Consider the following 26,719-nt stretch of genomic DNA (forward strand, 5'->3'; position numbering starts at 1 on the left):
GCAAAGGGTACTTGCTTGCTCTACATTACTTCGTACAGCCTGACTTTTCATTGCAAGGACAAAGTAACTCCACAGAAAGCTCACAGGTAACAAGAATTTACTAACACTGTTGAGAACTTCCTATGTTATTTCATTTATTCCTCACAATATTCCTATGAGACAGAGATGAAATAACTTTTCCAAACCAAGAAGTGGTTGAGCCAAGATTTGAAGGCAGGCAGGCAGTCTAACTCCAGAGCCTGAACTATTAATAATTTCAAATACTTGAATGGCTAGTGGACTGATACAAAACACTATTAGAGTAAGCAATATTATTCTACAAGTTCAAATGTTTTATTTATTTACCTATTGCTAAATTAATTAAACATTGATGAGGTGGCTTTAATGCCTCAGCAGCCTACCCAAGAAAATCAAAACCTAAGCCTAAAATGCTTCAAGACTAAGAAATCAAAACCTAAGAACAACCAATCACAAGCAACCAAGTAGCCTTTTCCAAATAGGGCAAATACTTAGTCTGTAGCCAATCAAATAATTTCCTTGCTTTGCTCCTGCACCTTCTCTACAAGTCTTGTCCCCCAGCTCCTGATGGTGGAGTGCCACTAACCACTCCTCATTTGACATTGCCAAGTTTGAAGTGGATTTTTGCTTAAATAAAACTCAAAAAGTTTAATATGCCTCAGTTTATCTTTTAACATTCTATATATTTTTTAAAGATTTTATTTGTTATTTATTTACTTGAGAAAGGAACAGAGAGAGCATGAAGTCAAAAGGAGGGGGACAACCAGACTCCCTGCGGAGCGTGGAGCCCAACGTGAGCTTGAGGCAGGGTTTGATCCCTGAGACCATGACCTGAGCTGAGATGCTTAACCAGCTGAGCCATCCAGGTGCCCCGAAAACTATATAAATGTTTTTAAAACATTCTCATAACCTTTCATCCCTTATAACTGTATGGTCTTCATGGTCTCCATTTTAAATGCTTAATATTCCATCAACATTAGAATATTAAAAATCAGCCCACAAGATTTGTTTCTAGTTTTATTTTTTAACATATATATTTTGAAATATATGTATTTTTTAATTTTTTGTTTGCTCATTAAAAAGATGGTTGGCAAATCAGAGCTAAATATATCAATTTTTTTTGATGATATAGAATTTTCAGGAAGTTAAAAACTGTGATGCTCAGAATACAGATAGAGAGTCAAAGAGCTGTTTATCTTGTTAATGAGAGAGTGAGAAAGGTGATAAGCCACAGGGCATAGGACAAAATATTTCTAGTCACTGAGGGAAAAAATGCCGGAATAAGGTTACTAAATTACATAAAAACCGATTAACACCTCACAGGGCAATAAATCTAATCTTTGAGTTGTAATCTCTTCTACCAGACATAAATCATTTGCATCTCTAGGGGACAAGGTTATTTGCATTGCAATCACTTAGGGATTATTTGCATCAATCACTCTCTGGTTTTCTACAATTAACCATCTACTCCTACAGTCATTTTTACCATTTGTCATTCTAATATTACATATTTTACCTATTTATCTTGTTTATTGTCTACTCTCCATTAGGATATTAAGGCAGAGTGTTTTCCGCTTTTCTACATTACAGTATCCCCCAATACCTGAAACAGTGCCTGGTACATAATAGGGACTCAAAAACATGTGTTGAATGAATAAATGAGTAGAATCAAATTAGGATGTGGTTCTTTGGCTTTAAGAACACAAACCATTTTAAGAGTAAAAAATTGAAAAAATGTATAATAAATAGGCCCAAAGTAAATTAAAAAGTAAACTAAATTGTGGTTGAAGGATACTGAAGCCCTCAGTAGTGGTGCTTGAGTAGACGAAATTTCCTGTCCAACCTTCCATAGAGAGATTAATAGAAATGACATATGATGAGATAGAAAAACAAGCAGCATCTGTGGAGAAGAAATGTGTGTGTTCTCTGAAGAGGGCTGAGGTGGGGTAGAGGGGACACCAGATCCAGACTGTGAAATTTACTGAGATAATCCTACCTTGAGCAGCCACTCATTATTGAAGAGGACCAGAATATGCCACCCCAAAATGTGGCATGACCATCATTCTGAATTGAAGGCAATAAGAAACTATGGTCATGGGGGGAAAAAAACTCTCTGCCCTCCACCATCTAGCTAAAAGCAGGACAAACTTTGCCATCCATAAAGATGTCTCCTTCTGTACTGGAAAGGGAAAACAACTCTTAATCCTTGGGATTCTTAATCCTTGGAGACAGCTCAACTCTTACCAGACCAGAGACTGGATAAATACCTGAGGAATCTGCATGACAAATTTTGCAAAATACCATTATCTTCCATCTTTCTAGAAATTCAAATCTCTTTTCTCCTTTGTCTTGTCCCTTCTCCACAAATGTATTGTTCTTTGATAAAATGATATATAAGCCTTTGGGTCTGATCTCCTCACTTCATTTTTGTAAGGGCTCTCCATGTAAAAGAAACCTTCTCCTATTTAACCATCTTTGGTCATTTCAATTTGCAGGGCTCCAGGCACCAAACTTTAGAGAATAGAGGAAAAGCAATTTTCCTTGCCTATATTTTCCAGCCACTAATCCCCTTGCTGGCATCTACTGTGAAAATCAGGTAATATTTTTTGACATAATATTTTTAATGCTACCATCTAAATAACCTCAAATCATTTGATCAATAATATATTGTCAATCCAAAACATTTGATAATTATATGAAAAGAAGGAATTTATTGAGATAAATACAAGTTGATAATCATGTATAAACATTTTGTTGTCTCAATTATAGACTTTACTTCATGCCATAATAAGAAAATGTCTCTTAAATGATTCCTTGCATCCTCAAAAAATCCATACACATGGAATATTTCATTCAGTCTTTAGCATAAAAACTTGTAAAATCAAATTTCTAGTGTATAGACATCTACTAAAATAAGCTAGTAACTCCTATAGCTTTTTAAATGTTAATATTTTATGATATAATTTTATTTCTAGGTGTTACAATACACTTATGAGCTTTATAGCAGAGTTTTCAGGACCTTCTCTGTAAAGGGCCAGATAGTAAATATTTTAGGACTTGCCTGTCATATCATTCTGGGTCAACTACTCAGTTCTGCTATTGTAGTATGAAATAGCCATAGACAATACCTAAAGAAATGGGCATTGTGTTCTAATAAAACTTTATTTGTGGATACTACAGTTAGAATTTAACTTAGTTTTCATGTGTGATAAATATTCTTCCTTTAAAAAAACTATTTAATAATGTAAACACAATTCTCAGTTTGTAGCTGTACAAAAACAGGCAGCAGGTAAGATTTGACTCATGGGCTATAGTTTGCTGACACATAGTATTATAAAATTTATATATAATAGAAACAGTAAAGGAAGAAACAGTAAAGTAAACCTGGCTGGCTCAGTTGAAAAAGCATACAGTTCTTAATCTCAGGGTCATGAGTTCAAACCCCACATTGGGTGTAGAGATTACTTAAATAAATAAAAACTTAAAAAAAAAAAAAGTAAAGGAATATCTCTGAAGTCTTTTTGCATGCCCTTCCCCAAACACATACCTCACTATATATTTTTTACTTATTCCTTTTCTTTTCTTTATAATTTTACCACTCATGTGTAGGTATTCCTTAACAAAACATACATTTTTAGTCTTGCCTATAATTTACCTTTCTCTCAGTACAATTGTACTCTATCTAATCTCCTGTTTTCTGCTCTAATTTCAGGTTCTTTAATTCAAATATGCAAATGTATATAGCTGTGGTTTATTTTTTTCTCCTGTGCAATATACCATTGGATAACTCTACCACAAAAGCAATGCCGTTAGTCCACATATGAGTTTTTCCCAAGTTTATGCTACTGTTAACAGTGCTGCTGTGAATATTCTCATTTTCTGAAGTACATATAAAAGAGCTTCTATAAAATACATGCCCAGGAGCAGAATTGTTGGTGTTTAAACAGCTGAGCCACTCAGGCGCCCCAATCCTGTTGAGATTTTAATTGATATTGATTTCAATCAACTTAGTATTGGGAGAACTAAATATTGACATCATTGAATCCTTCAATCCATAAATATGCTTTGTCTCTCCATTTATTTAGATCTTCTTTAATACCATTTGGTAAAGTCTTAACACTTCATTACAAAAGGATCTTACATGTCTTTGGTTAAAATTATTTCTAAATATATTTTTGTTGCATTTTCTGACTCTAGCTACTATATCAAAATGTAACTAAACTTTTATATTTTGAAATCAAATCTAATGATCCTGTTTAACCCTTTTATCCAATAATAAATGAGCAGATACATTTGTGGGGTTTTTTTTGTTTTGTTTTTTGTTTTTTTTTAGATTTATTTATGTATTTGAGAGAGCCAGGGCATGGAGGGTGGGGCAGAGGAGAAGGAGAAAGTCTCAAGCAGACTCTGTGCTAAGAATAGAGCCTGATGTGGGGCTGGATCTCATGACCCTGAGATCACAACCCTGAGATCATGACCTGAGATGAAACCAAGAATCAGATGCCTGACTAACTGCATCACCGAGGTGCCCTCATTTGTGTTTTCTTTAAAGGCTATCCTTTCCTTTATCAATAATGATAGTTTTCAAAACTTTATTTCCAGTCATTATTTCTTATTATCTTGTGGATTGCTTTGGATAAGACCTCCGTTGCAATGTTACATAGAAGCAGCAATAACAAGCAACCTAGTCTTGTTGATTTTAAAAGTATAACTTTAATATTTTACTATTAAAATATGTTGTTTTCTCTATACCTCTTTTCAAGTACTTATAATCAGGTTAAGATGGCTTTTTAAACCATGAACTGTTGCTGAAGTTTATTGAATTTTTTTTCTGTATCTATTGAGATGATTACATTGTCTTTAATCTCTTGATGTGGAAAATCACACTAGTTGATTTTCTTTCTTTTCTTATTTTGGGGGAGGGAGAGGGCCAGGGGAAAGGGAGAGAATCTTAAGTAGGCTAAGCCCCATCATGGCTTGTAGCAGGGTAGGGCTTGACTTCACAACCCAGAGATCATAACCTCAGCTGAAATCAAGAGTCCAACACTTCATAGACTGAGCCACGCAGGTGCCCAATACACTAGTTGATTTTCTAATGTTGAACCCATCCTGCATCTTTATAATCAGCTTGGCAAAATTCTATAGTCTTTATCTGTGTCTTTCTTATGGTATTCAGTTTTCTACAATTTGGTTTTAGGATTTGGCATTGGTGTTCATAAGTGCAAGGGCTTATAGATTGCATTTCTTATACTGAGATTGTCTATTTTTGATATCACCATTATACCCAGCTTCAGAAAATGAGGGGACTGTTTCTCATCATTTTCTATCTATTGAAAGTGTATTAGAACTCATTGATAAAGTACTCTGGGCTTAGTAGGTTTCTTTTCATGCATGGAAAGATGTTAAAATGCCAATTCAATTTTTTATTATTTTAACCACTTTCCCTTAATTTGTTCATTTGTGCATTCTTTCCTTCTAATTTCTGTTTAAATCATTTATTATTATTTCATTATTACACTCAATATAATATTGAATTAATATTGAATACAATATTGAATGTAACATATACAGTATGTTATTGAATAATATAATATTCAATATTATATCATTATTTCCTTTTCCCCCCACTATCTTTGGTTTTATTCTTTTTTTAAGGTTTATTTATTTATTTGAGAGAGAGACACATACACAGAAACAGAGACAGGGCAGAGAGAATCCCAAGAAGACTCTGTGCAAAGCATAACACAGGGCTTGATCTCATGACCCTGAGATCACAACCTGAGCCACAACCAAGGGTGAGGCACTCACCTAACTGTGACACCCAGGTGCCCCGATTTTATTCTTTTGATCTCTCTTCCTATTTCATAGATTATATTAGGGTAGCTCATTAACCTTTTAGTATACTTTTCTTTCTACTATAAGCACAGAGAATTATGCATTTTCCTCTAAGAATTCTTTTCCAGAATGTTTGATATGTATTTTTCTTACCATCCAAGTTTAAGTATTTTTAAATTTCCATTACAATTTCTTCTCTGAGACATGTGTTTCTTCAATAAGTATATTTATAACATTTCCAATCATGTAATATTTTTAAAAATCTTTTAACATGCATTTCTAATTCAATCACATTGTACTTAGGGACATGCTCTGCATATACCAGTTCCTTTTTTAAAAAAGATTTTATTTTTTCATTTTTGTCAGAAAGAGAGACAGAGAGAGTGTATGTCTGTGTGTATGTGTGTGTGTGTGTGTGTATGTGTGAATGGGGAGGGACAGAGGGAGAGGGAGGGAATCTCAAGCAGACCCCACTCAGAATGTGGAGCCTGACTCAGGGCCAGATCCCACCACCATGGAATCATGACCCCAGTGGAAACCAAGAATCAAATGCTCAACTAATTGAGCCACCCAGGCACCTCTGCATATACCAGTTCTTTAAAAAGTTACTCAAACTTGTTTTTTAGCCTGGTAAGTTTTTACATAAATGTTTTATGGCAGGAGTGGATGTAATTCAGTTTTGGGGTATGGGGGTTTATTAGATAAGCTTATTAGTTGTATTTTTCAAATCTATATTTTTATCGGTATCTTTTATGATTGACCTATTGATTATTGATATAGATACATCAAAATCCCCATTATGGTAATGAATTTGCTGAATCTCCTTGCAGTCCTGGCAACTTGCACTTTAAGTATTTCAATGCTGTGCTATGGGGCCCATAGAACTTTGAATTATTGAATCTTAATTAAGTTAATCTTCTATCAATATGTTTATTCTTATCCCAGTAAAGCTTTTTGCTTTAAAATCTATTTTGCCTGATATGAACATAATCATGCTACCTTTGCATTGGTTAGTATTTGCTTATTATATATACATTTTTTACATCCTTTGACTTTTTGTCTTTCTCTCTTTTTTAACAGCTTAGGTAGTGATGCCCTGATACATGCTTAACAATTAGCTCTGGGGAGGAGGAGTGGAGTGGGATTTGTAGAATTTACTCATTTCTGTTGTGTCAATACTTCCACGTGGGTTGCAAGATAATATCCAGGACACCCAGTTAAATATGAACATCAGATAAATAAGGAATAATTCTTCATATAAATATGCCCCAAATATTGCATGGAACATGCTTATTTTTAAAAAGTATTTCCTGTTTATCTGAAACTCAAATTTAATTCGTTGTCCTGTATTTTTACGTGCTAAATCTGGCAACCCTACTCCCACCGATATATCATTGAATGAAAAATTGGGAAGAGATGTTTATCGTCAACTTGTTTTAAAATAACTTTTATTAAGATATCATTCACATATTATACAATTCACCCATTTAAATGGATAGTTCATCAATTTTAACATATTTGGACCTGTGCATCTGCCACCACTACAATCAATTTTCAAACATTTTCATCCACCCCAAAATGAAACCTTGTCCTTAACAACATTCACTAACCTCCAACCATCCGCCTGTCCCAGTCCTAGGCAACTGCTAATTTATTTTCCATCTTTATAGATTTGCCTCTTCTGGACATGTCACATAAATGGAATCATACAACATGCTTTGTGTATGTGTATGCGTTTATAAGACTGTCTTCTTTCACTTAGTACATATTTTCAAGGTCCATATGTGTTGTATCATGGATCAGTACTTCATTTTCATTGTATTGCTGAATAATATTTCATTGTATGGATATACAACATTTATTTGTCCATTTATCAGTTGATGAACATTAATCAATGTTCCATTTTGGGCCAATTATGAATAATGCTGCTGTAACAGTCAGCTCTTGTGAGCTGATAAGAGCAAGCACAAGACAGCTCTAATACCTACCCTGGTTTTAGGTGGGTCTCTCAGAGACCGCATAGGGCCCTATATTATAATTGCCTAGTTGCCTGTCTCCTTCTAGCCAATCAGCTACACAGAGAGGGATTTTGCTCACTGCTGTACTTGTATTTCCTAATGCAGTTGCCTAATACTTGATGTTTATTGTAAGTATGAATGAAGTACAGTATGGTGGTCAGGAATGAAGAGTTTCTGAGTCATTTAAATCTCAGATATGCCACCTATGTAAATGTGGAAAAGATAGCAAGTTACTCAACTTTTCCAAGACCTGTTTTTTTTTGTTTGTTTTTTTCCTGGTAGAATGTGAAGGACATTCGCACCTCCTTTAATAGAATTTGGAGAGCATTCAGCATTTGCCTGGCATGTTTTCAATACTCAGTAATTTTCAATACTCAAATAGTTACTGTTACTTGTGTTAGACATTTATAACCCACGTGATTCTGTGATCTCCCAGTTCTTCAGCCACCATCATCCCGTGCACAAAATGTGACCTACTCTGGGGACTACCTTTGGCTTTGTCATCACCAAAGCTACTTCACTGCAGACAAACTAAACTCCCAAATCCCACTCTCTGATAACAGCCTTACTCAAGGAAATTGCATAACCAACACTGAGATTGTTCTTTAAAAAAAAAAAAAAAAAGGCCAGTTTAGGAAGAAAATACTACCTAGTTGTTATATGCCTTTCTGTTCTGGTTAACAAGGTAGAATGTTTTCAGTATCTTGGAGATACACATTTATTTTGTGACTTTCATGTCTTTTGCCAATTTTCTACAAGTATGTTAATCTCTATCCTTTGGATTTGTAGGAGCTCTTTATAAATTAGGAATATTAATCCTTTGTCCAAGGTATATTTTATAGTTTATATTTTTCCAGTTTTGCATTCATCTTTTAGCTTTTCATGGCACTTAAACATACAGTTTTTCTTATTTCTAGGAAGTCAAAAATTTCAATATTTCCTATTAAAATTATATGATTTAGGATGTGAAATTCCCGCATTATTTTACACTCTGCCCACCCTGTTAAAACCACCAGTAATGATTTAGCATATTCTCAAAACACATGTATTTATCTTCAATGTATATCACCAACTGTCTACTTTTTTCCTTTATTTTTTAAAGATTTTATTTATTTATTCATGACAGAGAGAGAGAGAGAGGCAGAGACACAGGCAGAGGGAGAAGCAGGCTCCCTGCAGGGAGCCCGACGTGGGACTTGATCCCGGGGCTCCAGGATCACACCCCGTGCTGAAGGTGGAGCTAAACCTCTGAGCCACCAGGGCTGCCCTGTCTACTCTTTTCCATTTGTAATGCCAACTGGTCCAGGCTTGCCTCTCTTCCTCTCCTTCCTCTCAAAATCATGTTCATATCACAGTCAGAATGGTCATATTTAAACATAAGTGACTTTTCTAAACATACGCTAGCATATAGGTCATTAACATACAGTGCATACATACTATTCTCACTTAACAATTTATATTGAACTTCCCTGTCTCCAAATGTTGCATGGGACATACTTATGTTTTTTTTTTTAAAGGCTTCCTTGTTCATCTGAAATTCAAATTTAATTGGGCATTGTATTTTTATTTACTAAATCTCACAGCCCTACTCCTGTCATTGATCCAAGGTGGCTGTTCCAGCTCTAGTTTTCTTTCAGCCACGGGAAGGAGGAGCATGTCTCCAATTCTATTAAGGGCAGAACCTAGACATGTCACATATTTTGCTTTTATCCCATGGTACCTAACTGAGTTACATGGTCTCATGGAGCTTCTACGGAGGCTAGGAAATGTAGTATTTAGCTGGGCAGGTAGTCAGCCAGCTAAAACCCTATTTCCATGAAAGAACGGAAGAATGGCTATTACAAAACAACTAGTGGTCTGACACAGATAACAATCCCTTTCATCACCAGATACAGTCACTAGAGGTACCAAATCCACTTCCCCATTCCAATCAATGGATGGGCATATGACCCAAACTGGGCCAAATCTTGAGCAAAGTGATACAGAGGCTTGAAATAATTCAAGTTCATTCATCCTGTTTGTAGTGACTTGAGGAATTTAAACATTATGGCTTTTTGTTACTCAGATCTCTACTAGAGTTTTCCTGGTTCCTGAGCTTGCCCTTAGTCAGCCTTCCTAGGTCCAGATTGTCCTTGGATGCTGTAAGATATCTTTTTTTTTTTTTAAGAGTTTATTTATTTATTTGAGAGAGACAGAGGTAGCGACAGAGAGCACAAGTAGGGAGGAGAGGGAGAAGCAGACTCCCCACTGAGCAGGGACCGATGCAGGGCTTGATCCCAGGACACTAAGATCAGGACCTGACCCAAAGACGTGCTTAACCGACTGAGCCACCCAGGCACCCCTGTAAGGTATCTGTTTTTTCCCCTTCAGTTATTGAAAATAAGTTCATGTGAGTTGCAATCATAGAACTCCAACTGATCAAAGGTAAAGTCTGGATGTATTCCAAAGTGAGGAGATATAAAACCAGTTCCCCACCTGAGGCTTTCTGCCTAAGCACATTTTCACTTCAGCATTGCAGTTTTCAGATATAAAGATAACAAGGCAGTTATAATATCAAAGATAGTAACTCAAACAGAGAACAGAGAAGTGAAAATTAAATCTAATTAAGCTAATATTAGCACTTACTCTGTGCCTCCTTGCAGACATTACTCATTTCTCTAATACTTGCATCAGCTCTGTGGTTTATTAAATTTTATATGTATTATCTCATTAAACCCTTTGCAGCAACAACAATAGGCATTATTACTATTATTCCCATTTTACAGAGGGGAAAATGGGGCTTAGAAAGTTAAGTGGCTTGCCTAACATCACATAATTGGTAACAGTTGCAGCCAGTATTCAAAACTAAGTTTAACACCTACTCTTAAACTTTTTACCATTCTGCTACAACACAGACCTTAAAAAGTAAAAATAAAAATATTTGATATCTAAAGATCTTTTTAACTTAATTTTTAACATTTTATTATACATTTTTTTTATTTTTAGTTTAAAAAAAATGATTTATCTATTTATTTTAGAGAGAGAGTGCACAAGCAAGGGGAGGGGCAGGGGAGGATGAGAGAGATAGAAGAATACTTCCCACTGAGTGTGGAGCCCAATGTGAGGCTCTGCCCCGGGACCCCAAGATCATGACCTGAGCTGAAATCAGGAGTCAGATACCTAACTAACTGAGCCATGTAGGCACTCCATAGAAAGTTTTACAAAAATAGAATAGTATAATGAAGCATTAATGTACCCATCACCTAGCTTCAGGAATTGTTCCCATTCTACTATTTTTTCACTGATCCTTTTCTCAAATTCACACTTTATTTTCTTTTATCCTACAATATTTAAAAATGAATCCCAGACATCATATCTCGTCACCTATAAATATCTTAGAATGTTTCTTTCTTTTTTTTTTAAGATTTTATTTATTCATTCATGATAGAGAGAGAGAGAGAGAGAGAGAGAGAGAGGCAGAGACACAGGCAGAGGGAGAAGCAGGCTCCATGCCGGCAGCCTGACACAGGACTCAATCCCGGGACTCCAGGATCACGCCCTGGACCAAAGGCAGGAACGAAACCACTGAGCCACCCAGGGATCCCCCAGAATGTTTCTATAGTGCATGAGAACTTAAAAATATAATAGCATTATCATGCCCTCCCAAATTCATAAAAGCTCCTCAATATATTTAATATCCAATGCAAGTTCAACTTTCCCTGATTGTCTCAGAAATGTCTTTTTACGGTTGTTCAAGTAAAAATTGAAGCACAGTGCACACGTTACATATCCAGGCATTCTCTTAGGTTTCTTTTAACTTATAACAATTCCTCTTCTTTATTCTTTTACACCATGTGTTTTTTGAAGAAAAAAGGGATTTTGTCCTGTGGGATTCTTTTTTCTTCTTTTCACTTCAGATGGGTAAGGTGCCAATTATGTTGTGACAAGGTTTGAGCGAGGCACATCTCACATGGTGGCTGGATACGGAATCATGACACTTGTGAACAACAAAAGGTTCTGTCCTGTGGTGTTTCTAATATTCTGGAGTTGATGGATAGCAGCCCCCTGGTGTCATTAGCCAGTTTTCCATCTCCCATCTTTTTCATAACCTGCTAGTTAGTTCAAGAGGCTTGATTAGGGATCCCTGGGTGGCGCAGCGGTTTGGCGCCTGCCTTTGGCCCAGGGCGCGATCCTGGAGACCCGGGATCGAATCCCACGTCAGGCTCCCGGTGCATGGAGCCTGCTTCTCCCTCTGCCTGTGTCTCTGCCTCTCTCTCTCTCACTGTGTGCCTATCATAAATAAATAAAAAAATTAAAAAAAAAAAAAAAGAGGCTTGATTAAATTCAGGTTCAGAAATATTTTGTTGTTGTTTTGGTAAGAATACTTTATAGGTGGTATAGTAGCTTACTTTTTAAATAAATGGTGTGATTGCTCTATTCAATGTACTGAGTCAGTGATCATAAGCAGTAAACAGCTTTTCTTCTCCCACTTCTGCCTTCATTTTATTTTTAAAAAATATTTATTTATTTTATATATATAAAGAGAAAGAGCACATGAGTAGGGGGAAAGAGAGAGAGAGAGAGAGAGAGAGAGAATCTCCAGCAGACACCCTGCTGAGTACAGAGCCCAAAGCAGGGCTCAATCTCACCACCCTGAGATCATGACCTGAGCCACCATCAAGAGGCAGATGCTTAGCCAAGTGAGCCACCCAGCTACCCCAATTTTATCTTCTTTTTAAATTTTTAAGTTTTTAAAAGTAATCTCTACACCCAACATGGGACTTGAGCTTATAACCCCAAGATCAAGAGTCACACACTCTACTGACTGAGCCAGCCTGGCGCCCCCTTCCCCCTCTGCCTTTAAACAAGATCTCCCTTCTCTGCCCCCAGTGACATTTCAGGCAGATCCCTTACCTTTAGGGTCCCTTTCAGATCGGGGAAGAGTCTCATTTTCAGCTATGGGAAATTCCAGTCCAATCTAAATTAACTTTAATTTTTCATCTAATTCAAATTTCCCTGTGTCTCTTATTATAGCATGGCCTGTCCTTTTATCTCATTTGGTAGACAGTCTCCATCTTGTCCCCTTGGTCCATGGAAAATGTTGCTCATTCTCACCCAGCTGAATGGTAGGACCCTCTGTCATCATCATTCAGCCACTAGGAGCAGTTCCAGCAGTCTCCAGTCTACTGTTTCTCCATACTCTTCAAACTCCAGGAGACCCTGGTCAAATTCTTCCCAGAACACACTTGTCTTCCACTACTGTAGCAGCACAGGCCAAATGTGCACATTCTTCCCGCCGGGCAAGCATCTGGCCAAGGAGTGAGAGTCCAGCATTCCTTTCTGGCTAGTACTCCCAGTTCTCTGAAGAGCTCTCTCACTCTGTCCCTCTTTTGGCTCTGGTAGAGGAGCAATGTCCCATGTGCACAGAGAAGAAATGCTACTGTGCTGTCTCCTCTTGGGAAGTCCCCCCAAAGATGCATCTGCCCAACTGAATCTTTGGCCTTCTCTGCTAATGGCTGTGGGAGAGATGGTTGCTGGACTGGAATGTTCCTCTCATGAGACCCATGTATGTGTGTTGAGAACCCTTCTTTAAAATGTGGGGCTACCTCTCACTCATAATCCACACCTCTGAGGCTGTATCTTCAATTCTTATCAACAGAAAAATCTCTATCTACATCCATGCAATCTATTAAGATTTACCCTCATCTTCACTTTATAAAGTAGTTTTCCTAAACGTAGCATATAGAATTTCCTACTTTATTTTAAGCTAAATGATTTAGGGGTGCCAGGGTGGCTCAGTTGGTTAAGCATCCAACTCTTCATTTCAGCTCAGGTCATGATCTTGAGGTTGTGAGATCAAGCCCGATGTTGAGCTCCAGGCTGGGCATGGAGTCTGCTTGAGATTCTTCCTCCCTCTTTTCCCACCCCCACCTCACCCCTCCTCTAAAAGAAATATAAAATGAAATGATTTAGATAAATTCTAACTTAAATAATATGCTCCATGATTATTTTTTTTCATGTGTCAGTGGGATGTTGGTGAACATCAAGCCTAAGTGCTAACAAATGTTTATTTTCTGTCCTTACTCAAGAAGACCTGGGTAGTATACTAAATACCAAAACAACAAAGCAAGGAAGGGACAGCAACAGAGGATGAGGAACCAGATTGACCGTGATACATCAGCTGAATTAAATACAGCCAGTCTTTTTATTTTTTTTTTTTTTTTTTTTTTTTTTTGTTTTTTTTTGTTTTTTTTTCAGCCAGTCTTTTTAATATGTCACATGCAGAACTATATACTCATTGGATTCCCATTTTTATTAGATATAGCCTGTAGCCATTTTAACTGATGTATTAAGGTCTATGTGTGTGGTTTTTTTTTTTTTTAATTAGTGGGTTTAATTACAATTGCTGGGTGGAGAACTGCTTATTCCAGCCTTAACTAGATTTAGAATTAGGAAATAAAAAGTCTTACTGACTCACCAAAGAGTCAGCTGGGTACATTTTTATTCTGAATTCAAAGTAGGAATGAACCATAAACCAACCAAGAACTGCACGATAGTGAATTAGTATGTATCCTTAGATGAATGTGTGTGTGTGTGTGTGTATGTGTGTGTGTGTGTGTGTAGGAGCAATTCTGTTACAGCAAATTGGATGCAATAAGGAGTTTTAACATGAATGAAAGATTTCTGGAGAAGACCTGATGTGCAAAGGGGGAAAAAGTAAGAGTTTAATAAAAATCATGTCATGGTAACCATTGAAAAAGCTGACAGCACATGAGTTGGAGAAAGGAATATTAAACATTTGGATTTTATGTTCCTGGCATCACGAATTCACTTTGTAACATACTTAACATTCCAGAATATCAAGCCATTGATCTCTTCTCTTAAAAATCCTTTACCAAATCATATGAATTAAATTACAAATATAGTTAAACACAAAAACATTACTAATGAATAGAAAGCAAATGTTCAAGGAATGTAACATAGAATGCATTTTTTTAAAAAAAAATATTTATTTGAGAGAGAGAGAGAGTTTGAGCAGAGTGGTGGGGCAGAGGCAGAGGAAGAAGCAGACTCCCCAGTGAGCAGGGAGCCCCACGTGGGGATCAATCTCCAGCACCCCAGGATCATGACCTGAGCCAAAGGTAACCTGAGCTCAACCAACTAAGCCACCCAGGTGCCCCCATGAAATACATTTTTACAGCAAACTTGAGGAAACAGAATTTCAGGACAAGGCAGCGTATTAGTCATTCTTTCTAGTTCTGTGTTGTGAAGGTTTCATAATTATTCTTTCGGTCTTCATCCAAGTCTCAGATCCCGACTGCAGAGGCAGCAATAGCCACAGTCCTGGGGCACGCCCTCCGCCCCCAAGCCTGTACCCTTCAGGTCCTCCCCTTCCTCCCCCTGTGCTTTGGCTGCCTGGTGCTGTCCACACCCCATTTCCCCCTTGTGGGGAACTCTTCAAGGACGCGAGGAGAGACCTCGTGAGGTTGCCTCATGGCCAAAGTAGCCCTCCCTCAGGGTGTTCCTTCCATTACTTTCTACAATCCCCCTGGACTGCACTTTTCACAGTGGTCATCAGGGTTTTCGTCCCCAGAACCCAGACTCCATGGTAAACACAGTCCACACTCATTCCTGACTCCCATCTGCTGTGTGCCAACACCGGCCTAACGCTGATCTGTGTTAGATACAACATTTTAGAATTAAACAAGAGAGATGTGCTCTTTGGATTTTGGAGGCGTGCCATCTCCTGAGGAAGAGAGTCTTACGTAAACCAACAGGAGAAAAACGGGAGAGTGCAATTTATGTTAGGAAGCAAGAATCCAGGGTGCCAGGGGCTGGAACAGCAGGAGAGGCAGACTCTGTGGCTTTAGCAGAGCTTCTCCGAGGAACCAGCGTTTAACCTGAGGCCCAGTATGGCTAGAGTGACTCCAGTTACTCAGGCTTGAGTGAGACGCACCAGTGTGTGGGAAATGGGGTTGGAATGGCCAGGCCAAGGAGGTGGGATGGAAGAGAATCCAGGAGGCTCAGAGGCCACATTAGGGATTTTGTATTTTGTTCTAAGTGTAAACCATCGAAGGTTTTAAGCAGGAGATTAATGTGATTTGTGTACTTGAGTGCCTTGTGTTTACTGGTTAGTATTGAATATTTACACATAAACAAATGAGTTAAATACACACAATGAATCCCTGATACAGTTCTATGCCATTTCAGGGTTTTACCAACTCCAGGCAATTAGATTAATCTGATACAGCTTGTTCTTAGGAAACATAAAGTGGGAACTTTTTGACTTTCAGCCACTCACCATTCATTTTTCTCTTTCTAGCAACAGTTTGTTTTATTTTCGGTAACACATCTCTCCATTGTGTACAATCTTGGTGGCCAGCTGTCCCTTGGCCAAGAGGCAGGTTCCAATGGAATCCCTCTCCCAGGACTTAGCATCTTTAGCAGAGTAACCGATGGGGGGGGGCGGGGGGAGATGTTGAAGAACTTTGTTTCAGCCATGGCAAATTTTAAAGCACATATTCTGGGTTCCGTGTGTGCCCAGCTTCCTTGGTTCTTGTCCCAGTTTCAAGACGGAGTCTCCAGTCTCTCATTTTTCTTCCCAGTAAAAGTCCCACCAGTTCATCCACTTTTTTTTTTTTTTTCCTTAAAAAGGTCAGTGTTGGTTTCTGTCACTTGAAGAATCATAATGGAAGGAAAATCTATTTTAGTGTTAAGAGGAGATTGTATTTTGGTCTCAAGTTTTTAGAACGTTTCTTTGGATATGCAACTTGTTCATTTCCAATCTAATGTAAAGTTTAACCTTTTCTTTCACTTCTCACAACTGATTTTCATAGTTGGAATATATCTCCTGGGCTGAAAGATTTGAAATCTTTGAAAATAGTCAAGTTCTCTTTTTTTCCCCTCAAAGACAAAACTAGTTTATTGATGTAGTTTTGTCTTGGAAACCATTCTCTTTGCCTTCAAGACAGTTTTCCAAAATGCATTCCGCAAAATACTAGTGTTGATTATTACATAAATCTGGTTACAGTGAAGACTCTACCCTTCTCTTGGGGTCTCAAATGACACTGTAGCATCTTAAGCATAAAAAAATAAATCCTGCAGTAAAGAAATCGGAGTATTTTCCCAAATGTATCTGGTCATGCAAATGTTCTTCCTGCAAAATGTACTCAAGAACTAGCATTTTGTGGAACCCACTTTGAGAAGTGATGCTTTTGAAAATCAAAGCAAAAGTGAGGTTTTTTCATTTTCTTTGTGCCATCTGTTCCTGTTCCTTTGGCAGTAGGTTTATTCTTTTTCTTGTTTTTCCTGCCTTAAATACTCTTTGAACGTTCTTTTTGTTATTGTCCTTTTTAGAATTTTTAAAGGCCTCCATCCCTCCTAGCACACACTATTCTTTGGATTTATTCTAGAGATGTCCCTGAGATGCCGCTTAAAGTGAAGGCCCATCAAAGTGCTCTGAGAGTAGCCACAGGGTTCACATTTCATTTGTTTTATTTATTTTTCTGTGTGTGACTTTTCCAAGTGTCCCTAAAATTAGGAGTGATATGGTAGAAAGAAAGTGTAAACCATTGAAGGTTTTAAGCAGATTAATGTGATTTGTGTATAAGTGCCTTGTATTTACTGGTTAGTATTGAAATCAACATTCGGCCTAGGCATTCAGCCTGAATTTTATGCATGTGCACATGAAAACATGCCCATGAACATACACAAATACATATAATAGAAAAATCACAGTCCAATATGCAAGGTTTCCTTAAAGACATCCAGACTATTCAAGCTGAGATGAAAAAATACGGATCGAGAGTGAGCTATGGGGGCAGATCGTTGTTCTCCCAACTTGCCCTGATTGATCCAGTAAGAACATAAGAAGGAAAAGTGAGGGGCTCCAGAAAAGGCCACTTAGATGGGAGGAGGGGCAGGAGCCAAAGATTAGCAATGATGGCTTTGAGCTTGGTCCACGAGATGACGGCTAAGCAACCTGTGTCTTTCACTCTTCATTCACTTTACTAATTCGTTCAACTAATGTCATCCAGTACTCGTTCTGTAAAGACGTTCTGCTTGGTTCTTGCCTTCAAAACACTAACTGTTGCAAATGGCAAATTTTTTTCTTTATGGCTGAGTAGTATTCCATTGTGTATTGTGTGCTGTGTGTGTGTGCGTATCACAGTGTCTTTATCCATTCATCAGTGGACACTTAGGTTGTTTCCATATTTTAGCTATTGTAAATACGGCTGCAATGAACATAAGGGTACAGATATCTTTTCGCATTAGTGTTTTCATTTTCTTAAGACAAACACCTACAAGTGAAATTGATGTATCATATGGTAGCTCTGTTTTTAATGTTTTGAGGAACCTCCATACTGTTTTCCATAGTGGCTGCACCGATTTACATTCCTACCATCAGCCCCTTTCTCCACATCCTTGCTAACACTTGTTATTTCTTGTGTTGTTGGTTTTAGCCATTCTGACAGGTGTGAGGTTATAGCTCACTGTGGTTTTGATTTGCATTTCCCTGATGATGAGTGATGCTGAGCACCTATTGTATCCCCGTTGGCCATTTGTATGCCTTCTTTGGAAAAATGTCTGTTCAGACCCTCTGCCCATTTTTTAAACAGATTATTTTTTTTTTGTTATTGAGTTGTTTCAGTTCTTTACATATTTTGGATATTAATCTCTTATTGGATATATAATTTGCAAATATCTTGCCATTTGCAATAACATAAGTGAACTAAGTCAGAGAAAGACAAATACCATATGACTTCCATTATATGTGCAATCTAAAAAACAAAACAAAGAAACAAAACAAAACTCACAGACACAGAGAACGGATTGGTGGCTGCCACAGGGGAGGGGGATGGGCTAAAAGGGCGGGAGGAATCAAGAGGTACAAACTTACTGTTATAAATAAGTCATGGGGATATTATGTACTGCATGGCTACTATAGTCAGTAATATTGGACTGCATATTTGAAAGTTGCCAAGAAAGCAGAATGTTCTGCTTTCTTATCATAAGAAAAATATTTTTCTATAACTCCGTGTCAGGATGTATAGTAAATATTCTTATTGTGGCAATCACTTTATAATTTATACAAATATCGAGTCATTATGTTGTACACCTGGAACTAATAAATTTTTTTTGTCAATTACATTTTAATAAAAAAACTTACTGTCAAGTTGTGTCACTGGGTACATAAATAAAAATGTGCAATAGAATCTGCCAAGTGTTATGTTAGAAGTAAGAACAAAGTGCTTTTCTGCATTAAATTTCATATTTAGATTCATTCTATAATTTAAGCTTGTGTTATTCTAGAAATAAAGGATTTGTTTCATGAATGTGCTTTCAGTTTTTTCTACTCGCTCATGTTCATTCATGTTCACTGCTTTATATAGCATCATATTGCAAAATACAATACAAAATTTAAACTACCATAAAATTTGTTGCAAAGTCAAATATCCATCCTATTGATGAATGTTTGGGTAATTTTAATTTTTTTGCAATGCTACAATGCTGTTCTCATGGACACCTGATGCGTGTGAAATGCTCCTAAATTGTGGTTTTAACTTGGCATTTCCCTGACTGCCAATGAAGTTGAGCATCTTTCATTTGTTCATTGACCATTTGGGGTTCTAGAAATTCTTTTATACTTTATTTCCATAAAATATACTACAGGACTATCCCTTCAACACACCTTCAATGAGTATTGCAGACCCTACTTACCAGGGCAAAGTACTTTGGTTATCTCACATTAATATCTTTCAAGTTAGCTCCCTGAAGCCCAGTTTTACAAGGGAGTGGTTCTGAAAATAGCTGTTTTTCTGTAGACCCAATGTTTGTGATGTATTTAGTGGGCCCACTGAGTTATAACACTCCCCTAAATCTCACTATGGGGGTCTGGTTTGCCTTAATTTCCCTAAGAAGGAGATCCCAGCTCTGCTTTGCTGGAGCATTGCCAAGTCTCACCATTCCTCTTCTTGGGGGTCTAGAGACTCTCCACGGGTCCTGAATTGCTGGCTGAGGTTCTGCTCTTAAAAAAAAAAAAAAAAAAAAAAAAAAATTTTGCAAGTATGATATTAGTTCCCTGCTATTTTGAAATGTCACCTGTGCCTGGAGACTTTTGCTGACACGATTGACCTGTCAACTGATCCCCTTAGGTATCAGCTCTGAGTGCAATCACATTTTTTATTCCTCCCCTTTGAACATTAACTTGGACCACTGGCCAGCATGTATGGGGGTCAGAGCCACAGCCAAATCATGTCCCTGAGCCTGGTTTCAGACTCCATTTCCTCCCCACCAGCCAGACTGAGGTCCCGCATGCCCTGAGGCTGACCATCTAGAGTATGACAATCTGTCCTTTTTCCTCAGTTATTAATGTCCCAATTAAATGTAATTGCTATTGATTTGTTCTTTTAAGCAAATAGAACTTATTTTGCTTCTGTGAAATCTCCTTCTTCCAGGCCAGAAAATGGTGGGTAAGTCATAAATCTGTAAGAGAGAAAATGTTACTTGAATCCCTCATATCCTGTCTCCTCATGTGACTTATTTTTTTTTTCTGTCTGGGACTCAAACATTTCAATCCAAGTTAGATACTTATTTAAAATAATTTGGGGGGGGGATGCCGAGGGTGCCTCGATGGGTCATTTGGTTAAGTGCCCAACTCTTGGTTTTGGCTCAGGTCATGAAATTGGGGTTGCAGGATCAAGGGCTGTGCTCAGCACAGAATCTGCTTGAGACTGTCTCTCCTTCTCCTTCTGTCTCTCCCCTACCCCTGCCTGAACTCACAAACACCATCTCTGTCAAATAAATAAATAAATAAATAATATCTTTTAAAAAATAAAATAAAATCATTTTGGGGATGCTAGGCAAGAATGACTATTTAAATTGCAGCAAGAAGATAATCAAGTCTGATATTTCAATAGATTTCCATATTTTGGGTCAACGTTTTTCTTCTAATTTGGGTATGTGAAAGTACTGTGGCATTTAGTTTATAAAATAGGCCATTCACTAAGACAGTCATGTAGACAGAAAGTCCTGTGGAACATAACAGCTCGAGGAAGCAAGTGACTTTCTGCCAAGCTCACTGCAGGCACCCAAACATGGCCCAGTTCTGCACCAGAGAAGAAATAATAATTCTCTAACCCTGTGCCTCCTTCTTCTGTTATTATGCACAAAACTGTACCCCCAACTGCTCCCCTGCACTCCTCTTCCCCCACCCCTGCATTTCCGGGGCATGACCATACTGTTCGGTTTAATTTGTTTAAAAATACATCAGGCATATTCTAAAACTCTGAGAAAGGAAAAATACTGTTCCTTAAGAAATATTATTTTCTGTTGTGACTTGGAACAAATCATTTGCAAACTCAAAGTGTTTTTCATAATATATCTTAGAGAAAAAAATCAAGTTGCATTTTAGGAAGCATTTCAGAGAGAATTTTATCACCACAAATCATTAGTCATATTTTATTGCTTGGATAGTACAAATGAATAAGAAATATTTGTTCCTATAAACACATGAGAACATATTGCAAAAATGTTGATTTTAACTTGATTGCTCAACCCTAAAATGGGAGGGTTAGGTACATCTTTGAATTCTAGAAGTTTGGACAATGTGCTAAAAGGCATGAAAAGGTGAATGCTGGTTTTGGGGTTTTTTGTTTTTTTTTTTGGTTCTTTTTTTCTTTTTTAAAGCTTATTTATTTATTTTTAGTAATCTCTACCCCCAACATGGGACTTGAACTCATAATCCTGAGATCAAGAGTCGCATGCTCTTTCTACTGAGCCAGCCAGATGTCCCAAGGTGAATCATTTTTAAAAAGCAAGTTCTGGAAGATTGAAAAATCTTTCTTCAGTTATTTTGCTATTCACTGGGTCGCCCTTATGTATGTAGCTACGAAGCTGTTGAGTGGTTATCGTTCTGACTACTGTTCCAATTCACCGTTTCCACAGAAAGGTGATGTTTCTTAAGTAGGGAGAATGGGATACGCAACTCACTCTGCCGAGCCTCCTGTCATACATACAGAAAAACGTGTATCCTCGGCTGGAAGGGGGACATCAATTTTATATATTGATCAAAATCTAGTAGCACACTGTGAAAATTCATGGAACACCACTGTGCCATGCACCCAGCTGCAGATACTGCCTTGGGTCTGCCTTAAAAACACAGCTTTCCCTGGGACACCTGGCTGGCTCAGTCAGTAGAGAATGTAATTCTCAATCAATCTCAGGGTTGTGAGTTCAAGACCCATGCTGGGTGTGGAGCCCACTTTAAAAAAAAAATTTTTTTTTTAAGCCAAAACAACAAAAACAACAACAAAAACACAGCTTTCCCTAGGTAAGGAGCACTGAGCTACATTTGTGGAGGAGGGTCTTGGGCTTGAGCAGGGCAGTGTTTGCAAAGTGTCATGGAAAACAGGTAAGTGTTACATGTGCATTCAGGTGGTTGCAGCAGTAACTAAAATAAAAACACATGATTCTTTTTTTTCAGTTCTCTTTAATCTTGAGCATATCAAAGACAATATGTCAGCTTGGTCCTCCTGAGGTTTTATCACCTCTCTTCTAAGGAGTGACACCCACAAAAGGAGCAAGGAGGTCTTAGATTCCGAGCGTTCAGTGGGCAATCTCATCTTGTTAGATTTGAACATGATTGGTTTTATGATTGCCTTCTATTTCCCTTTTTTAAAATTCAATTTGCCAACATAGTATAACACCCAGTGCTCATCCCATCATGTGCTGCCCTTCGTGCCCATCACCCAGTTGCCCCAAGCCCCCACCCATCTCTCCTCTAGCAACTATCAGTTTCTTTCCCATAGTTAAGAGTCTCTCCCATGGTTTGGTCTCCCTCTCTGATTTCCCATTCTGTTTTTCCCTCCCGTCTCCTATGATCTTCTGTGCTGTTTCTCATATCCCTCATATGAGTGAAACCGTAGGATAATTGTCTTTCTTTCTCCGATTGACTTATTTCATTCAGCCTGATACCCTCCAGTTCCATCCATGCCTATGTAATGGTAGGTATTCATCCTTTCTGGTGGCTGAGGAATACTATTTCCTTATTTCTGACGGTCGGCCCTGGCTGCGTGGCACAGGGCCGAGGCCCAGGGCGGGGGCGCCCTCCCCTGGAGCAGGGCGAGGAGGCGGGAGGTGGTGGGAGCACACGGGCGGTCTGGCCATCACCTGAGCTCGGGAGTGACAGCCCACGGCTCTGCCAAGGTCTGTGTGTTCTAAGCAACTCAATCCAGGCAACACTCAGGAGAGGCGGTTGTACCCGGGCAGGAACGTCAGCAGGCAGCGAGGATTTGGGCCCTCGCAGGTGCCTGCACAGGGGCCTGTTACAATTGCCTCGTTTTCTGCTTTGCGCTCATGGATAAAATGCCCCCGGTTGGGGGGGGAGGGGGGCAGAGAAAGTCGTTCATTGTGGTGTCCCAGCACTGGGTATAGTACCTGTGACTTAAAACTATTCAACGTGGGGATCCCTGGGTGGCTCAGCGGTTTAGCACCCGCCTTTGGCCCAGCATGTGATCCCGGGGTCCTGGATCGAGCCCCACGTTAGGTTCCCTGCATGGAGCCTGCTTCTCCCTCTGCCTGTGTCTCTGCCTCTCTCTCTCTCTCTCTCTCTCCTCTGTCTCTGTCTCTCATGAATAAATAAAATCTTAAAAAAAATAAAACTATTCAACGTGCCTTTTGAGGAAACAGGAAAGAAAGGAAGGTAAAAGGAGGGGAGGAGGGAGGAGGAGTCAAAGTGAGAAGATGGAGAGGATGGGGTGTTTCGCTAATCCCTTGAGAGCAGGAGGGGAGGAAAACTGAGCTGAGAAAACTCTGGGGATGGAGTTTGTCCTCTTCCCTAGTCCTGAACACAAACAAGCCTCCGGGGAAATGGAGCATAGCTTTTGTGGATGCAGAACAGTAGAGCTCTAAAATAGCCCAAGAGTCACCCATGGAAGGACAGCCCTACTGGGGTCCTAACAGCAAATTTCCAGGCTTTGCTGTGATCTCCGAAGCAGAGAGCGAAAAAACTGTGCAGTGCTTTTTTTTTTTCACTTGCAGTGAGAAGTCACACCGAATGTGTACAGGCTGCTTTGTCATTTAACCTCAGAAAATAAAGATAGTACTCAGTTCTAGATCCTTTGGAAGCACAATGTATGGTACAGCTGTAACATAAACTGCTCAGCCGTCACAAGGTTGTCACATTCATGGGGCCTTTCCATTTGTCCTCTGTAATGAATGTGTTTGTCAACCTATCTTTTCATAACTGTGACTATCTCTTTAGGTTAAATTCCCAGAGGGAATTGTAGGGTAAAGTACATGCACACGCTCTGTGTGTGTGTGTACGCGTGTGTGCAGCCAAGCTGCCCTCAGAAATGATGAAAAAACTTTCACTCCTGATGCATGAGAGCACCTGCTACCAAGTGCTTGCTGAGACCACGTTGCATGTATCTTTATCAAGTGACCGATCTGATAGCTGAAAAATAAGTTTATTACTGTTTTGATCACCTGTTGTAGCTGTTAGTACTGCACACCAAATATTTCTGACTTTCCACTCCCTGATCACACAATAGGATTGAATTTCATGGCATTTGAGGTTAGGTGGACTGTTCTGGTCACTGAGTTGTGAATACACACCATACTGTATTATCACCTGGACTGAGTATTTCGTTTCCAGTGCAAGACCCTATAGAGCTGTCTCTCACTCAGGCTATTGGTTACCAGCAATAACATTCCAAAAACTGGCCCAGTTCAAATAATTGATTAACACGGCCATGCCATTTTAATCAATTCCATGAAACAAAGCCTCAAGCTAAATCATGAAAAATATGAGCAAAAAATAAACCTTGGTTGTATTAAGCCACTGTGATTTGGGGTTGAGCATTACTGTGGTATTACCTAGACCGTCATGAATGATGCATTAAACATCTTAGATCTTACTGAAATTAGGCACACTTTCCTATACTTTTTGGCCACTTATGCTTCCTTTTTTGTGACATTTCTGTTCGTGTCAGCATATGTTAACTTTTTAAGCTTATGGTACTCAACCATACGTTTGGTCATGATTCCTACCATGCATGAAGGGAGAGTGACAAAGTCTGGATTACAACACAAAGCACAGGGCTACCACAACAGCCTTTTTAAAATTATTTTAAGTGACGTGTTTTCCTTTCAATGATAATGTCAAAACTTTAATATGAACATATTCGGATCATTCGAATGGCTGCTTTATAACTGAGGGATGCTATTTACTTTTATGACCCAAATGGTTTTGTACAGTGTCAAGTACCACTACTTGACACACAGACTAATAAATAAAGAACAAATGTGAACTCAAAACATAAATAATGCGTTTGCACCAATGAGGGACAAAATGATGTCCTGGCACAATGTCCACTTAAGATCAGAGGTGTCACAGCAGAATAAGTGGAGAAAACTGTGGGAGCACTGAATCATCACCGAGCCCTACATCAACACCAGCAGGATCAACTCAAAAGAGTCTGGCACAGCCCTCAGTACTGTTTTTATGTTGCCACTTGTCTCAGTTATGATCAGTTGCTTGCAAACAACAGAAACAGATTCTGGCTAATTCAAGCAATAAAGAATTGATTGGAATAATACAAGAAAATGCAGGATCGACAGAGAAAACCAGTCTCAGAAAGAACCAAACCAGGACAGCTCCAAGGATCTCAGTACCAGGGATTCCTGGAAGAGGACATTTTGGAGGCTGCCAGCAAAATGATTCAGCTCTGGCCACCTTCCAACTGCGTGTCTTTATGTTCTGAACTCAAATTCCTGGGTTCATTTGGGTCATGTGCTCCTCATTTGCTGGTTGGAGTGGAGCAGGGAAGTCCTATGGGACTTCAAAATGCTCAAGTCATCCAGATATCTGATGAAAATAGAAGGTTATATGATCTCAAAGTAAGTGTGAGATGTCAGGGGTCATTCCTAGAGGGCTTGAGGGATTTACTCCCCCCGGTCAGGGGAGTGCATGAGGTCTCTTCCTTAATTTATTTCTTCTTCTTTTCTTTTAAGTAGGCTCCACGCCCAGCGTTGGAGTCCAGCGTGGGGCTTGAACTCACGACTCTGACAGCAAGACCCTGAGATCAAGACCTGAACAGCTGAAATCAAAAAGTCTGTCACTTAATTGACTGAGCCCCTCCACCCACCAGGTGCTCCAAAGCCTCTTCCTTACAAAGGCTTTTCCTTGTAAAGGAAAGGAAACAAATGAAAATCCAGGGAGGGATTCAGGAAGAACATAAATTACAAAAGAATAACCTGTTGACCTCAGGAGAATGAAAAAAGGACATGCTCCTTGGTGAAATGGATGGTGGAAAGGGGGGGTGGATAGGCCTGTTTCTGGCTAGATGGGGCTTCATGAGGTCCTGTGTTGGAGTCACATTCAAAGAAACAGACCTCCAGGAAAATAAAATCAAATGAAAAGTAATTCTTTGCTTAGTTTTTTCATAAAATATTGAAGTTGGGGTATATTTTTAATATAAAGCAAAACTCTTTAAAATACACTTCAGACACCCTCTTATCACTGAGTTCTCTTGCGTGCTCTGCAGTGGCTTCCCCCAAATTCACGTTCTCCGCTGTCTCTCTCTGTTTCAGAAAGTTCTCCTGACACTTTTCCTCCATTTGCACCTCGGTTCACTATTATGGATATCAACCAAGCCTTCTTGGATTTTTTAGTTTTCTTACTTTACCCTATTTCCTCTGTTCTCTACAACAAAGAAGCACCTAGGCAGTGACCTAGAAACCAGTAGAGGGGGAGGCCAAAAAATGGGTGAGCCCTATAATTTAATAATTTCCCTGTAACATGAACTGTAGGTCACCAATATTTTTCATTTTTCTTTAACTCAAAATATTTGGTAATTTCCCTCATG

At 38.7% G+C, this 26,719-nt stretch overlaps 1 long non-coding RNA gene and 1 other non-coding gene across 2 annotated transcripts in view; one reads left to right on the forward strand and one right to left on the reverse strand.

The window, feature by feature from the left end:
• LOC102154936 overlaps nt 1–26,277 on the forward strand; it is a 44,749-nt gene extending 18,472 nt beyond the window's left edge. The window contains exons 3-4 of the long non-coding RNA XR_005370517.1: nt 2,514–2,614; nt 25,869–26,277. This is a non-coding gene — a long non-coding RNA (uncharacterized LOC102154936). The remainder of the gene's footprint in view (nt 1–2,513; nt 2,615–25,868) is intronic.
• On the reverse strand, nt 11,762–11,867 carry LOC119869438. Its single transcript, XR_005371006.1, has one exon. It is a non-coding gene; the product is annotated as a small nucleolar RNA U13 (small nucleolar RNA).
• Nucleotides 26,278–26,719: the final 442 nt, after the last annotated feature.

Source organism: Canis lupus, chromosome 15 (assembly GCF_011100685.1).
Source record: "Canis lupus familiaris isolate Mischka breed German Shepherd chromosome 15, alternate assembly UU_Cfam_GSD_1.0, whole genome shotgun sequence".
Lineage (NCBI taxonomy): Eukaryota > Metazoa > Chordata > Mammalia > Carnivora > Canidae > Canis > Canis lupus.